The sequence below is a fragment of the Canis lupus genome, chromosome 17 (assembly GCF_003254725.2).
Source record: "Canis lupus dingo isolate Sandy chromosome 17, ASM325472v2, whole genome shotgun sequence".
NCBI classification, from domain to species: domain Eukaryota; kingdom Metazoa; phylum Chordata; class Mammalia; order Carnivora; family Canidae; genus Canis; species Canis lupus.
The window spans coordinates 9318855-9332760 of NC_064259.1; the positions used below are offsets into that span (position 1 = coordinate 9318855).

The window sequence follows — 13906 nt, forward strand, 5'->3', positions numbered from 1 at the left end:
CTGGGGAGAATTTGATGCCCTCAAACTGGTCAGTTTGCTGCTGAGATGGCCTGCCTTGCCCCAGCCCGGTCCCCTCCAAGACAAGGGGATTTTGACAGTTTGCTGTCTGATGACAGAAGAAATAGAAAATAGCAAATAGCTCTCAAACCCTCTCACCTACCTCTGAATCAAATACCTGAAGTTCTGACAAACTATAGGTGTCTGACCTCCCAAATCAGTGTAAAATAAAGCAAGCATCCAGAAAGAACAGAAGTTAAAAAACCCAGATGGGTCCAGAGGAACTTATGAGTATTTCCCAATTCCATTTCATTTCATTGGTTTTCAAATAATTCTTTCCACTTGTTTACTCTGAATCGAGATTCTAGGAAAGGGATACAAACCTTACGTGATGCTGCAGAGAAAGCTGGCTCTACGAGCCCCAGACCCCAAGCCTGATGGCAGCTACGGGAGGGCCCAGGGGTCTCTGCAACAGCAGCTGGGGCAGGAGGGAGGCTGGGCAGGTACCATGAGATGCTGGCGCTGGGTTTTTTTACTCTGATACTGCCTTGCTGAATTGTCAAGGCAAATCGTTCTACTTTTCTGAGTTCTCTCAGAATTCTCTCTCTCTCTCTCTCTCTTTTTTAAGATTTTATTTATTTATTTATTTATTTATTTATTTATTTATTTATGGGAGAGAGAGAGAATGAGCAAGAAGGAGGAGCAGAGGAAGAGGGAGGAGCAGGCTCCCCATTAAACGCAGAGCCCAACTTGGGGCTCAGCCCCAAGATCATGACCAGAGCCAAAGGCAGGTGTTTAACCGACTGAGCCACCAGGTGCTCCTCTCTCAGAATTCTTTTTTTTTTTTTAAGATTTTATTTATTTATTCATGAGAGATACAGAGAGAGAGAGGCAGAGGCACAGGCAGAGGGAGATGCAGGCTCTCTGCAGGGAGACCGATGCGGGACTCGATCCTGGGACCCAGGATCACACCCTGAGCCAAAGGCAGACGCTTAACCGACTGAGCCACCCAGGTGTCCCTGTCTCAGAATTCTTATTTACAAAATGAAATGACTTCTCTAAGTCCTTTCTAGGTTGAAGGTGTAAAGGAAAAAGTTGAATGTCAGGCTGCCCTGCAGCTAAGCATGCGTGCTGGTGGGTAGAAGGAGGGAAAGCAAACCGTCTGCCAATTGTGGGGAACAGGGAAATTAAGTGGACACCTGTGGGCAGAAGTATGTAAGTACTGGGGGGCTGCAGCGATCAGGGCTACGGGGGAGGGGGCATTGATCCACTCCCTCTTCCGATTCCCCAGAATCCAGTCCCCATAGGAGAGGTGAGCATATGCCTCCCTTCCTGGCCATGCTACACGGCTTCCAAGATGTTTACAGAGACTCCAAAGGGTGAACCGAGTTATTAAAAGAGTAGCAATTAGGGTGGCCCGTCCCAGCAATTTAAAGTTTCCTGTCTAAGGAAGCATGTGGAGAGAGGGGGTATTCCGGGAGGGGAGAGGAAGCAGCATTCTCGTCTCCTGATTGGGCCTCCCCACAATTCCCATTTCGGAATGCAGGAACAGGAGGCAGGGTGGGGGAGAGACTGCCTGGAGCCCCAGCTCCCGGGGGGTGGGGGTGGGGGTGGTGATGGTGGTGGGTGGGGGGGACCCACATGCAGCCCCAGATGTTCCAGCCCTTGCAAGGGCCTCCTCCTCCAAGAAGTGTCTCCCTGCTTTCCTCTTTCGGGGGACCTCAGCTCAGCTCTTAAAGCCTCCTGGCATCTCCTGCCTGCCTCCCCAGATTGAGCTGTGCTGGAAGCTTCCTGCTAAAGCGCTCTGTGCACGTTGGCTGCCGTGGGGCTCCCAGAGAGAGGCCGCCTGGTGATTTACAGCTGCTGTCGGAGCCGGGCTTTTCCCAACAGCCGGCGCTGGCCGGGGAGGCATCCCTGGCAACGGGAGCATTTTTGTCTAATTCAGACTAAAGGAAGCAGGATTGCTTTGTTCAACCCTTGCCGGCTGTCCCTCCGGCCAGCCAGCCAGCCAGCCAGCCGGGATCCCCAAGTTCACGTCTGCCTTGCCGCTTGGGCTCTAGAAGCCAGCTCCAGGGGAGCGGGGCGGGGGGGGGGGGGGGGGGGGGGGGCTGTCCTGCCACAGGCCCGCTGGAGCCCAGGCCGGGGAGCCTTTCTGAAAGGAGGTTGCACAACGCAGGGCAGGCCCTCTGCTTTGCTTTGCGGTCGTGGTTTCTCGGAAGCCCCAGGGGCCCATCCAGGAGAACGCCCATGTTCCCTCGCTTTATCCGCTGCTCCTTCCCAAGGGGATTTCATTTCCTTTATTATTTTCCACAGTTGGCTGCTCTGAGTCAGGTGCCCAAGACCCAGCCTGGGTCGAATGGTTTCCAACACCCTAACACCTTTCTCACCAGCAGCACGTTGCGGTGGGGAGACCCCCGGCCTTGTGCGCACACAGAATTTTGTTCCCGTTCCAGGTGATTCTGTCGTGACAAGTTCCTTCTTTTAATGTTCATTCCTCATCTCCAAAGCCAGAGCAAGATCTTCTCTGGGAAACTGTTGTGTGGAGGAAACCTAGCTTGGCCGGCGCCCAGTAGGTAAATGAGTAAATGCAAATCAAATAGAGCTCGTAAATTTTGTGGCTCGTCTTCTGCTTTTGTTTTTGTTTTGTCTCCCTTTTTCCCTAACAGTTTTTCAGCCTACCGTGTCGATGGGGACCCAAAGGAATGCTTCAAGAATGTGAGAGTCGTGACTGAGTACAAGCTTGCTAAAAATCACTTTTGCAAGACTCAATTTGACCAGGCAGTGTCAACGACATGAAACTCCTAAGGTAAGACTTAATGGTGATATGATTGGCAGTAATATTTTGCAAAGGACACAGATCATGAAAAAAAAAATACAAGTTTTTTTTTTTTTTTTTTCATGTGGAGAGAACACAGATTTTTATCTTGGGGGTGAAACATCTCCTTGGGAATGTTTACTGCTGAACGGCAAGTGACAGGCCATTTGAAAGAGGAGAAAAACACTCACTTTTGCTTCCCAAGAATGGGTGTCTCCCATCTGAGAAAACTAAGGACTTATTTCTTTCAGGAAATGTGCTAAATTGACCCTGAAATAGAGATCTGTTGCCTCCCAGTCTCCATTACCAATTCCTTGTCTCTGCTAACCCTCCAAGAGCAAAGGTATGGAGTTTTATTGGCCAGAAATGGAAATTGTTTCCTTTTTTTTTTCTTTTTTATCGATGGGTCTGTGATTTGGGGCAGAGCATACACAAGTGAGCCTGATCTTATGCTGACATCTAAAGTCTTATTCCAGAGATTCCCCTGGGATATTCATGCCCCTTGGTATTATCTAGAAATTTTGCTTGAAAGGACCCGGAATAGACAAAGTTAGTTATTGTTACTGTATCCCTCTGTCTTCCCAGATGATGCCAGATTGAGTTTCTTCCATCTGTGCTCTGCACCTGTGTACACACACACACACACACACACACACATGCATTCCTGGTTCATCTCCCAGGTAAGCCTATGTCCTCTACTTTCCTCTTTCCTCTGGAAAAAGCTCTCCTATTGCAGTATCTACACACACACACACACACACACACACACACACTGTATATTGGAGTACAAGAGATTTAAATTATACTAAATTGGAATTCAAAAGATCTGAGTGTATCCTTTAGGTTTTGTCACAAACTGCCTGTGTGACCTTGGGGAGTTTTATTCTTTTTTTTTTTTTTTTTAAGATTTTGTTTATTTAGTTGAGAGAGAGAGAGAGAGAACACACCGGGGGGAGGAGAAGAGGGAGAGGGACAAGCATAATCCCTGCTCAGTGCAGAGCTCAACGTGGGCTTGATCTCACGACCCTGAGATCATGACCTGAGCCAAAATCAAGAGTTGGACATTCAACCATCTGAGCCATCCAGGCACCCCAAGGAGTCCTTTCTTGTTTGTAGATCTCCATTTTTCCCACTTAGAGACTGAGGCAACCAGACCAGCTAGCTTCTAAGATCTTTTCTGATGTTAGTTGATTCTAGATTTTTACAGCTTCTGGTCTACCCCAGAAGCTCCATCCAAGAACAAAGTCAAAGCCAGCCTCAAGTTTATGGGGTGACAAGGAAGAGGTGAGAGCCCATTAAGGGAAATCAAAAGCCAAGGGTCCCTTTCTCCACCACTGCAAGCCTTGTCTGTAGCAAGGCTGTGTTTAATGGCACTCATTTGTATTATGAGAAAATGTGGACATTGGCTACAAGCCCCACTGATTTCTCATCCATCACCTTGGACTTTTATAAGAATTAAATAAAATAATTCTAGGATTCCCATCAGTAGTGAACAGCTAAGTAATGTTTGGCATACTCACACTTTATTTTTAAAATATTTCATTTATTTATTTGAAAGAAAAAGAGAAAGAACAAGCTGGACAAAGGGCAGAGGGAGAAGCAGACTCCCTAGTGAGTAGGGAGCCCAATGTGGGGCTCGATTCTGGGATTCTGGGATCATGATCTGAGCTGAAGGCAGATGCTTAGCTGACTGAGCCACCCATGTGCCCTGTACTCACACTGTAGAATACTACACAACTACTCAAAGGAAGGCATCAGAGCTCACCAGGCTGACTTGGGAAGGGTTTCCACAAGGCATTACTGATCGGAAAAAGAAAGCAGTAGAACATATGAGTATAGTATTATCCCATTTTTGCAAAACAGCACCAGAAGTTTGATATATGTGTGCGTGTATCTATTCACAGATCACCCTACTGCACACCAGGCATCTCCACTCTCACCCACTCTCCCCAACAGTTTTAACCCCCTGTCCTGCTTTCCTTTTCCCCACAGGATGAGAACTCTGTGTGGTTGTTTGTTTGCTGTTACTCATCGCTTCATCCTCAGCAACTGGTATAATATTTGGCACATAACTAGTATTTAATGAATATATGTAGAGTGAACGAATGAATGGAGTGAACCAAAGCGTATGAAAATGGAGGATACATGGAAGAGATAAGGCGAGGGGGAAGGTACAAAGGGAGAAAGCTATAGAAAAAAGGCAAAACTAAGTTGCATTAACCATGGCATGGTAATAGGATTGCATTTACATACTTATGAATGTATCTGTGGTTGTGCGTGTGTCATTCAAAATATGCATGATAGGGGCACCCGGGGGGCCCAGATGACTGGGCATCCACCTTCTGCTCAGGTCATGATCTCCAGGTGCTGGGCTCCAGCCCCATGTTGGGCTTCCGGCTTGGCAGGGAGTCTGCTTCTCCCTCTCCCTCTGCCTCTCCCCCTGCTTATGCTCTCTCTGTCTCTCTCTCTCAAATGAACAAGTAAAAAAGAAAAATTAAAAAAAATATGTATGATGAATGGACTACCTCAAACCTCTAAGAGGAGTTTGTAAAGTCCCTTCACTCTTCGTTTTCATATGATCTCGGGATTTGCAAGGAAGTGACTTTGTGGTGACCCTGGTACTGGCATCCCAGCGTCTGCAGTTCTTCCCCACACCCTCCTGCCCGGCAGGGGGAGATGTGGTGTGGTCCCTATATTCTCATCATAAGGGTGTGGCCTTGGCCAAGTCAATTCCATGCACTGGATTTGTGTTTGCTCATCTTTATAAGAGATCTAAGGACACAGATCTTTGCGCACACCCAGGTTTTTAGTGAAGGCTGTGAAGGCAGTGCCAACCTCCTCTGTGCTCTTCTCCATCTCTGATCCACTTTCCCTCCCATGCTGGGTTTCCAAATGCAAATGGTTATTTCGCTTGCAGACGAATATGAATCTCTAAGCAATAGTAGCATCTTCAGAGTTCGGGTGAGGATTGTGTCTTATCTTTGAAGTGTCAACATTCAGCCAAAGGCCTTGCTCAGAGCAGGGGCCCAGAACTCTTTTTTTTTTTTTTTAAGATTTTATTGATTTATTCATGAGAAACACAGGGAGAGAGAGAGAAAGAGAGAGAGAGAGAGAGAGAGGCAGAGACACAGGCAGAGGGAGAAGCAGGCTCCATGCAGGGAACCCGATGTGGGACTCGATCCCAGGTCCCCAGGATCACATCCTGGACCAAAGGTGATGCTAAACCCAGGCTGCCCCCAGAACTCTTTACTAAGCTCCATTAGTGTGCAGCCCTGATGCCCTCTGGGATCACTGGGGGTTCAAGTAAGCTTGGCTCAAACCCCAGCTTCTTGGCTTGGATGAGGATGGACTCCTGGGGAGAATTCTGAGGATTTGGACTTTCCTTCCCACTGTTTACCTCTATTTCTCCTGTGGATTGTACCGACCTTGGCCCTGACTGCCCCACACTGAGTCAAAATTCTACCCCTTAACTCATTCTCATTAAAAAAAAAAAAAAATCACTTGCACTAATGATCCAGTATTATGGATCTAGTTAATATTTCTGAAAATTTGAAGAGTCTCATCACTCCTGTATGGCTTTTGACCACCCCTTATAGGCACCACCCCTCCTGCCAGACAGCTTTCCAACACCTGCATTTTTTAGCATTTGATTTCTGGCTCTGTCCATCTCCCTAGGAAGTGTCTGCTCCTACCTCAGATCTTCATGCCTCTCCCACCAACCTTGAAATTCCAGCAAATAAAATGTCTCCAGCCTCCAGGCGAGTCTACCAAATTATTATGCTGTTCTTCCACAGTCATATATTAACCTAAACAGAGTTCCAGATGTTTCTCAGGGTACAACGGATAGGTTACTATACTTCAGGCCAATGGATGGAGGCAGACATTTGCATAAGTAATAGGGACGTGACATGTTACATTAAGTCCAAGTATAGAGGACAGCACAAATAAAGTGCTCTCTATCTAAAGCAAGCAAATATTAACCGTTGGGAGCAGCATATATCAGAGAACCCGCTGATGTATTCAGTAGTCACTAAGCATCTGCTAGGAATGTCCATTTCTGTGCTGTAGGCTGGCCATCCTGAGGTGAGTCCACCTGTTAGGAGAGATGACGTGCATTCAAACGCTTATAATTTAGCTCAGGGACTGTTGCTATTACAGAAGAAAGGTGGAACGTTCAGAAGCAGAGCAGTACCATCCCATGGACACATCTTTCCTGAGGTTGTAGGAGATGGTTGGTGTATTTGTCAGCCAGAGCTCCCATTACAAACCACCACAGGCCTGGGGACTTAGACAGCAGAAATGTATTTCTCATAGTTCTCAGAGCTGGAAGTCCAAGCTCAGGATGCTAACCGATTTGGTTCCTGGTGAGAACCATCTTCCTGGCTTGCAGACAGCTGCCTTCCTGTTGTGTCTTCAGATGGTAGGAAGAGTGTGAGCCAGCTCTCTGGTTCTCTTCTCATAAGGATATTAATCCTATTGGATCAGGGCCCCATCCGTATCACCTCACATAACTTGTGACTTCAATTGCCTCCATAAAGACCCTCTCTCCAAAGGCAGTCACCTTGGGGTTGGGTTTCAATATATGAATGGGAGGAGGGGTGGCATTCAGTCCCTAGCAGATGGTATTTTGGAAAGCTTTCTAAAGGGTTATCTAGTGATAAAGCCATCCCAGGCAAAGAGAATGCAAAAAAAAAAAAAAATGATGGCGATGATGAGGATGGTAATAGTAACAATACTGATGACCTGAACCGTGTTCCTGTGAGGAGCCCATAGATATCCCTTATCAGTTCTAACAACAGTATCACCAGTCAAGTGGTACGGTGCTTCTTTAATAGAGGAGAAACATGAGGCTTCAAGTGATTTCTGCACGAGACCATTCCACTGGTTAATTGGTAGAGAGAAGGTCGAAGTCAGGTCTGGTTATATGAACTAGCACTGCCATGCTGGGGACTCGTACAAAATGTTCCAGGTGCAGGTGCTGTGTGACCTTTGCTCTCCCTCCCCCATTGACTCTGGAGCCTTACCTTGAAGGGGCATGGAAACTAGCCAGAGCTTTTCTCCAGACTTTCAGCAGCCTTGTACTCAGGGCTACGAAAGAGCCGATATATGTAAATCCCAAGTATCTCTCTTAGTTTTACCTTCACACCAACACAATAGGCAATGGAGTTTTCTAGTGGAGTCTAAATAGCTCTTTTGTCAGCCCACAGGCTTTTAAGCCAAATTTGCGCTTCTAGAAGCAATTTTCTCAGACCTGGTTGGGGTGCAGGGAGACAGCTAAATGCTTCTCTACCTCTTCTTGTCTGACAAATTGAGGTTCCTGTAAAGAAGGGGGGAAATCCTAATAGTGATTCATCTGTAGCTTCTACTCATGTCTGAGCTTTCTGAGGGATTGTTTATTCCTTTTCTCCTATCCCCTTTACCTTACTGTGCATTAAAATTCTACATGAAGCCTTTATGAGTTTGAGGGCAAGTCTGAGTGTGCCTGGGATGAAGCCATGTTGAGAATCAGTGCTAGTGGGTGCATATTTCACAACTGGCACAGATTAAATTGTGTGTTCTTAAACCATTTACTTAATCTCCTGACCCTCACTCTCTCCTTCTATAGCAGTACTTCCCTCACAAGATTGTTATGTGGGAAGAAATAATGCAAAATATATACATATATATCATCTAATAAAATAGACACAAAATAGATACTCAAAAACTAGTAGTACTTTAATTTCTAACGTTAGCACTTTATTTTTTTAAATTTATTTATTTTAGAGAGAGAGAGAGGGACAGCGTGATTGGGAGGGGCAGAGGGAGAGGGAGAGAGAATCTCAAGCAGACTCTATGCTGAGTATGGAGCCTGACTTGGGACTCGATCCCAGGAATGACCTGAGCCAAAGTCAAGAGTTGGATGCTCAACAGACTGCATCACTCAGGCACTCCATCACTGGCACTTTAAAATATTAGCAACACTAGTAATATATTATATGGTTTAATTCTGATTCTCAGAAGGAAATAAGTAATATGTCTAATTTGATATTTCTTATATTTCTAAGTATACCTGAAATTGGTATACTTAGATTGGTCTGCACCTGGTCAGCTCTGAAGGTCACAGCCCATTAGCAATAACAGTAGAGGGATGGATTGGCTATTACTGAGCACCACCATATGATAATGGTGTCTTGCTCAATCTTTGCATTCACTTCATGAAGCATCTGCTGTCAACTCTGTTTTACTGATAACTTTCAGTTCCCTGAGTTCAAGGGCTGTGTCCATTGTGTTCTCCCCAGAGGGTTGAGGGCCAAGGACAACGCCTTGCAAGGACATTCAATAAGTATATGCAGAGTCAATGTTTATATTCACTTTCTCTAGTCGGTCTGTAAAACCGACTAGAGTCCTGGGTCACATCTCTGTTCCCTTACTTCTGAGCACAGAGACAGGTATGCGTTAGGCCCATTGTTAAAGACTGGGTTTAAAAATCGGTAGTTTAAGGCAAAGGCCATGAGAAAGGGACTCCACAGAGCATCATGTGGAGAAAGTAGGAGGTCACTGGTCATTTTGCAATGAAAAAGGGTGCATCCTACTCTCAGGGCAAGTGGGAGGGAAGAGAGTAAGCAAGAAGGTAAGGAGGCAAAGGAGAAAGAAGAAAAGTGTTCCTTTGCAAGGTGGGGTAGGACAGTGATTGAAAATTCTACCTTTGAGTCAAACAAAGCTTGGTTTGGTTCTTGCCAGGCCAAAGCCAAGTTATCTAAGACTTTGGGGCCCTGGTTTTCTCAACTATAAAATTGGTATCATGAAACATACATTTCATGATGTTTTGTGGTGATACGTGCATATGGAAGTGCCTTATAAATTATAAAGGGCTACAAGCAAACGGTTCTCAGTACACCTCCAGCAGCAAGATCTAGCACTTCTTATAAATGTTATAGAAGAAATATCTCAATCACTATTGATACACAGAATAGAGATCTGCTTAGGCTGTAAACTCTTGTAATCAATCAATTATCCCACAGCTTAGAATTAATGAAATAGCTAAAGATAGGGGTTTAATCCATCCTTCCAACTCAATCTTTCAAAATCTTACTAAGAATCATCTATCAAGGAATCCGTTTAAAAAATTCAGAGTTAATGAAAGTTGAAGTCAACCAGCACATCTGACTCTATTGTTCAGACAAGTGATGAAGTAGAAAACAAAAACAATTTGTTTGTATGAATGGAGTGGGCTTGTTCTTCGTGCAGCGTGATTCACCAAATTCCTGAGCCAGTCCAATGGGGAGATGAGAAATGTGAGACTTGTGTTGATTGCTTTGTGTTGTTTTGGTAAAATGAGACAAATTTTGTATGTATAATTTTTAATACATTTCTGAACTATGGGGGGGAAGCCTTCAATTTTTTTTCCATTTATTTTAAACAATGGCCTTTGAAACTGGCTGGTTTTGTATAAAAAAGCAGAGAAGGGATGACCCACTTTCCTTCCCTGCTTCCTCCCACCCAGCCTCTAAATAAGTGTGAGCTAGTCACTACCATACATGTGGGTGGCAACTCTGTTCTTGGTTCAGGGAGAGAAAGAAGCACAGACAAATAGAGATGCTTTTTAGCAAGTTGTGGGACTTGAAGTCTTGCATTTGTAATAATCCAAGGAAAATGTAACAAAGTCGATTATTGTTAAGAGATACTAAGGTCAATCACATTTGGTTATTGTTATATGGTGCTTGGCACAGAAAAATTACCCCTCGCAAACTTTGTTGGCATTTTGCAAAAAGCTTAATTTCTAACAGGCGACTCCAGCAATATCAATGGTGATGTTTCATCACATCGTTTCTGACCTGCTGGATAGTATTTGCTCACTAGGATCCCTGAATTTAGAAATCGGAGTGCTTAAGAAAACATCATTGAGGGTAAATAAAAATCTCCTGATGATAAATATTGGCAAAATACTTTAAAAACAATGTTTGTTTGTTTTTTCAAAATTGCTGATAGTATCTTCAGATGAGATGGTCTCATGAGGAGTAAATAGGAGAAAAAGAAGATATCTAACTCCGTTTGGGTGTTAGATACATTCTCCTTGAACTCCACTTACTCAGCATTGATTTTATTATGTATCAGGTATTGTCCTGTGAGGTACTCTTTAGCGACCACTGTTAAACTGATTTTGTAATTATAGTCTTTTCTCTGCCAGCATTTAGGTTCCTTGGAGGTGGTTCATGGCCATCACAGAAAGACAAGGTGAAAATCAATGGGCTGCAGTGTTCCCACACATGATCTATATTTATAGATATTGGAAGTGGACTGAGTCATCCAGAGATGAAGGAAGTGTTGAGGATCTAGGACTCAGAGACAATAATATCCCTGTTTTGTGCTTTGGCTCCCTTTGCCTTCTGTCTGAGCATGAGAAAATAAGAGCTTTCATCCTTTGACCTGGAATCTTCATGACAATATTCCTTGGGAAGCACCAGGGATAGTGAGTACAGAGGCAATCATTATGTCTGTTTTGGTGTTTGTATGTGGGTTCAACTGGCTTTACTGGCTAGTTATGGAGTAAGGAAATGAACACATTAGTATCTTTAAGAATTGCATTTATCAAACATCTATTATGTGCCTGAATCTACCACATTCATTCATAGACCTGCATCAGAAGACACATGAGACATTTCCTTGTGATGAACATTTTATCACGTGGAAAACAAGGTGTTTGCCAATGGGGAGACTTCAAACCCAAAGATGGCACGTAGCTCGGAGGCACATTATTACAGGCTGAATTACAAAGTGAGAATGAGAAAGTTGTTTAGACTTACGTGAGTGGTCATTACAATGGGTGTTTCCAGGTGGCAGGGGATTGGCTAAAAGTGCTTATCTTATACCATCTTAGGAAGACAGCTTATGTTTTATTTCCAATTATTGGAAGGATTTAAAAGACATAACTCAAGTTAAATTTTGCTTATGCTCATGAAATAAGCTAGATTAAGTTCCCTTCCCTGTTTCTGTCTGCTTCTGGTATTTTCAAGTGGTCTTCATTTTATTTTATTTTAACAGCTGTCTAATTGGCCTCCATACATAGATAAAAAAATGAACTGACAAAGCTCCACACATTAACACTATGGCAAACTACACTTATATACTGTCCTGGGTAGAATCATGGCTCCGCCAAAGATGCCCCCAACCTAACAACTGGAATCTGTGACTGTGTTGTGTTCTAGGGCAAAAGAGAGTTTCAAAAGTGATTGAGGTTACTGATTTTAAGATGGAGAGGATCCTGGGTTATCCAGGTGGACTTACTTAATCACACAAGGCCTTAAAAGCAGAGAACTTTCTCAGGGAGCACTCAGAGAAATGTGGTAAAAGCTGGGGAGACTCGAAGTGTGAGAAGGCACTTGACCCTGGTTGTTGGAGGAGGGCCACCTGGAAAGCATGGGAAGAAAAGCGAGTGACCTCCAGGAACAATAGAACGGAGACCCCACTCCTACAATTGCAAAAACTCATTTCAGCTCACAACCTGAATGATCTAGAAGCAGGTTCTTCCCCAGAGCTCTTGAAAAGCAGCTCAGCCTTGCCAGCACCTTGAATTTGGCCTTATGCGACCCTATGCCGAGAACCAGCGAAGCCATCCTAGTCTTCTGACCTATAGAACTGTGAGTTAACAGGTGACTTGTTTTAAGCTACTAAATGTGTAGTGATTTGTTATGGCAGCAATAGAAATCCAACGCATGGGACTTGAGGTTTGAGTTGAGTAACCGATGTGTGTAGCCACTACCTTTTTACATTTAAAAGCAGCCAATGAAACATTCATGGAGTCTTTTCTAATTTCCGCCTAGTAATACAATTCTAAGATTCCATTTTACCTTTATGTAATTTCAGCTCAAAAAAAGCCCAAAGGCTGCAATTACTGAGGAGGGATAATAAGATACCTAATGTATGCTACCTGAGGAGAATTGGACATGTTAATTTTCATGGAGAATCTCCAGTGAATTTCCCAAGAAATTTCATTTTCTAGCACCTTTCAGCTCAGGGCAAATTGCAGTTTGGGGCTCTGCAGCTAGTACAATCAATTATGCGAGGGCTATATCATCATTTTTCAATGAAAAGTTCAGCACTGCCTCACCTGCAGTGGAAGGCGAGGAACCCCAGACGTGTTGTCTTTCTGGAAAAACAACTATCTGTGGCTGCATCAATCGATGTTCTTGACCTTATTGACTAATAGCTCCGGCCACTTTAGAGCAGCTTCCGCTCTTCCCTGGCTCCTCCTCCCATGCAGTGTCCTAATGAAGGTATCCGTGCGGTAATGATGTAGCGTATTGCTTCTCCTACATTCTATGTTGCCTGGTAGCAGAAACTATATCTCCCACATATTTATATTTCTGCAGGAGCCTGAAATCTGGTCTTTTAATATATTCAAGATGATTTATATATATATATAAAAGGAAGGCTTTGCAAACTCGGCCATCCCGATCTTCTGTATGCCTGAGACTTTTCCAGTCTCTAGGAATGGAATCAGATACAGGTTTTCTCTTCTCAGGGTGCTTGTAGGTCAGTAGGCGCATGGACACCCAAACAAAGTCTATGACACAAAGTGTCAAGTATGACACCTGATGAATATCCAAAGTGTTAGAAATGACAAGAGAAAGACCTGGGACTTTTGGCTTCTTTGAGAGAGAGACAGACACAGACAGACAGGGCTCACAGCAATGGGGGAAGGACAGAAGGAGAGAGGGAATCTTAAGCAGACTCGACCTTCTGACCCTGGGACCATGACCTGAGCCAAAATCAAGAGTTGATTGCTCAACCAACTGAGCCACCCATGCGCCCCTAGACCTGGGACATTCTGAGGCGAAGGGGAAACTGTCACCTAAGAGTTTGTGGCAGAAATGAAGTTCATGCATAATCTTAAAGGATGAAGTGGGTAGTTGGGAAAGAGAAAACGACATGCTCTCTCTTGGACTTGCTGTCCAAGTAGGTTGACATGGGACAATGGCAGAAGGCAGGGCTGGAGAAGCAGAGAAGCAAGTGAGGAATGGCCTATATGCCGCGGACGTCGTGCCCAGGGCAACGGCATGGGGGTGACAGAGCCATCCCACAGGCCAGCATTCCAACAGCCAGAGGGGCTGGCTT

General features: G+C 44.5%; 1 long non-coding RNA gene across 1 annotated transcript; it reads left to right on the plus strand.

Moving 5' to 3' along the window:
* The first annotated feature begins 2097 nt into the window (after window positions 1-2097).
* LOC112664809 (uncharacterized) lies at window positions 2098-11264 on the plus strand. Its single transcript, XR_003140002.3, has 4 exons — window positions 2098-2803; window positions 3064-3155; window positions 3398-3492; window positions 4805-11264. It is a non-coding gene; the product is annotated as an uncharacterized LOC112664809 (long non-coding RNA).
* The last annotated feature ends 2642 nt before the right edge of the window (window positions 11265-13906 follow it).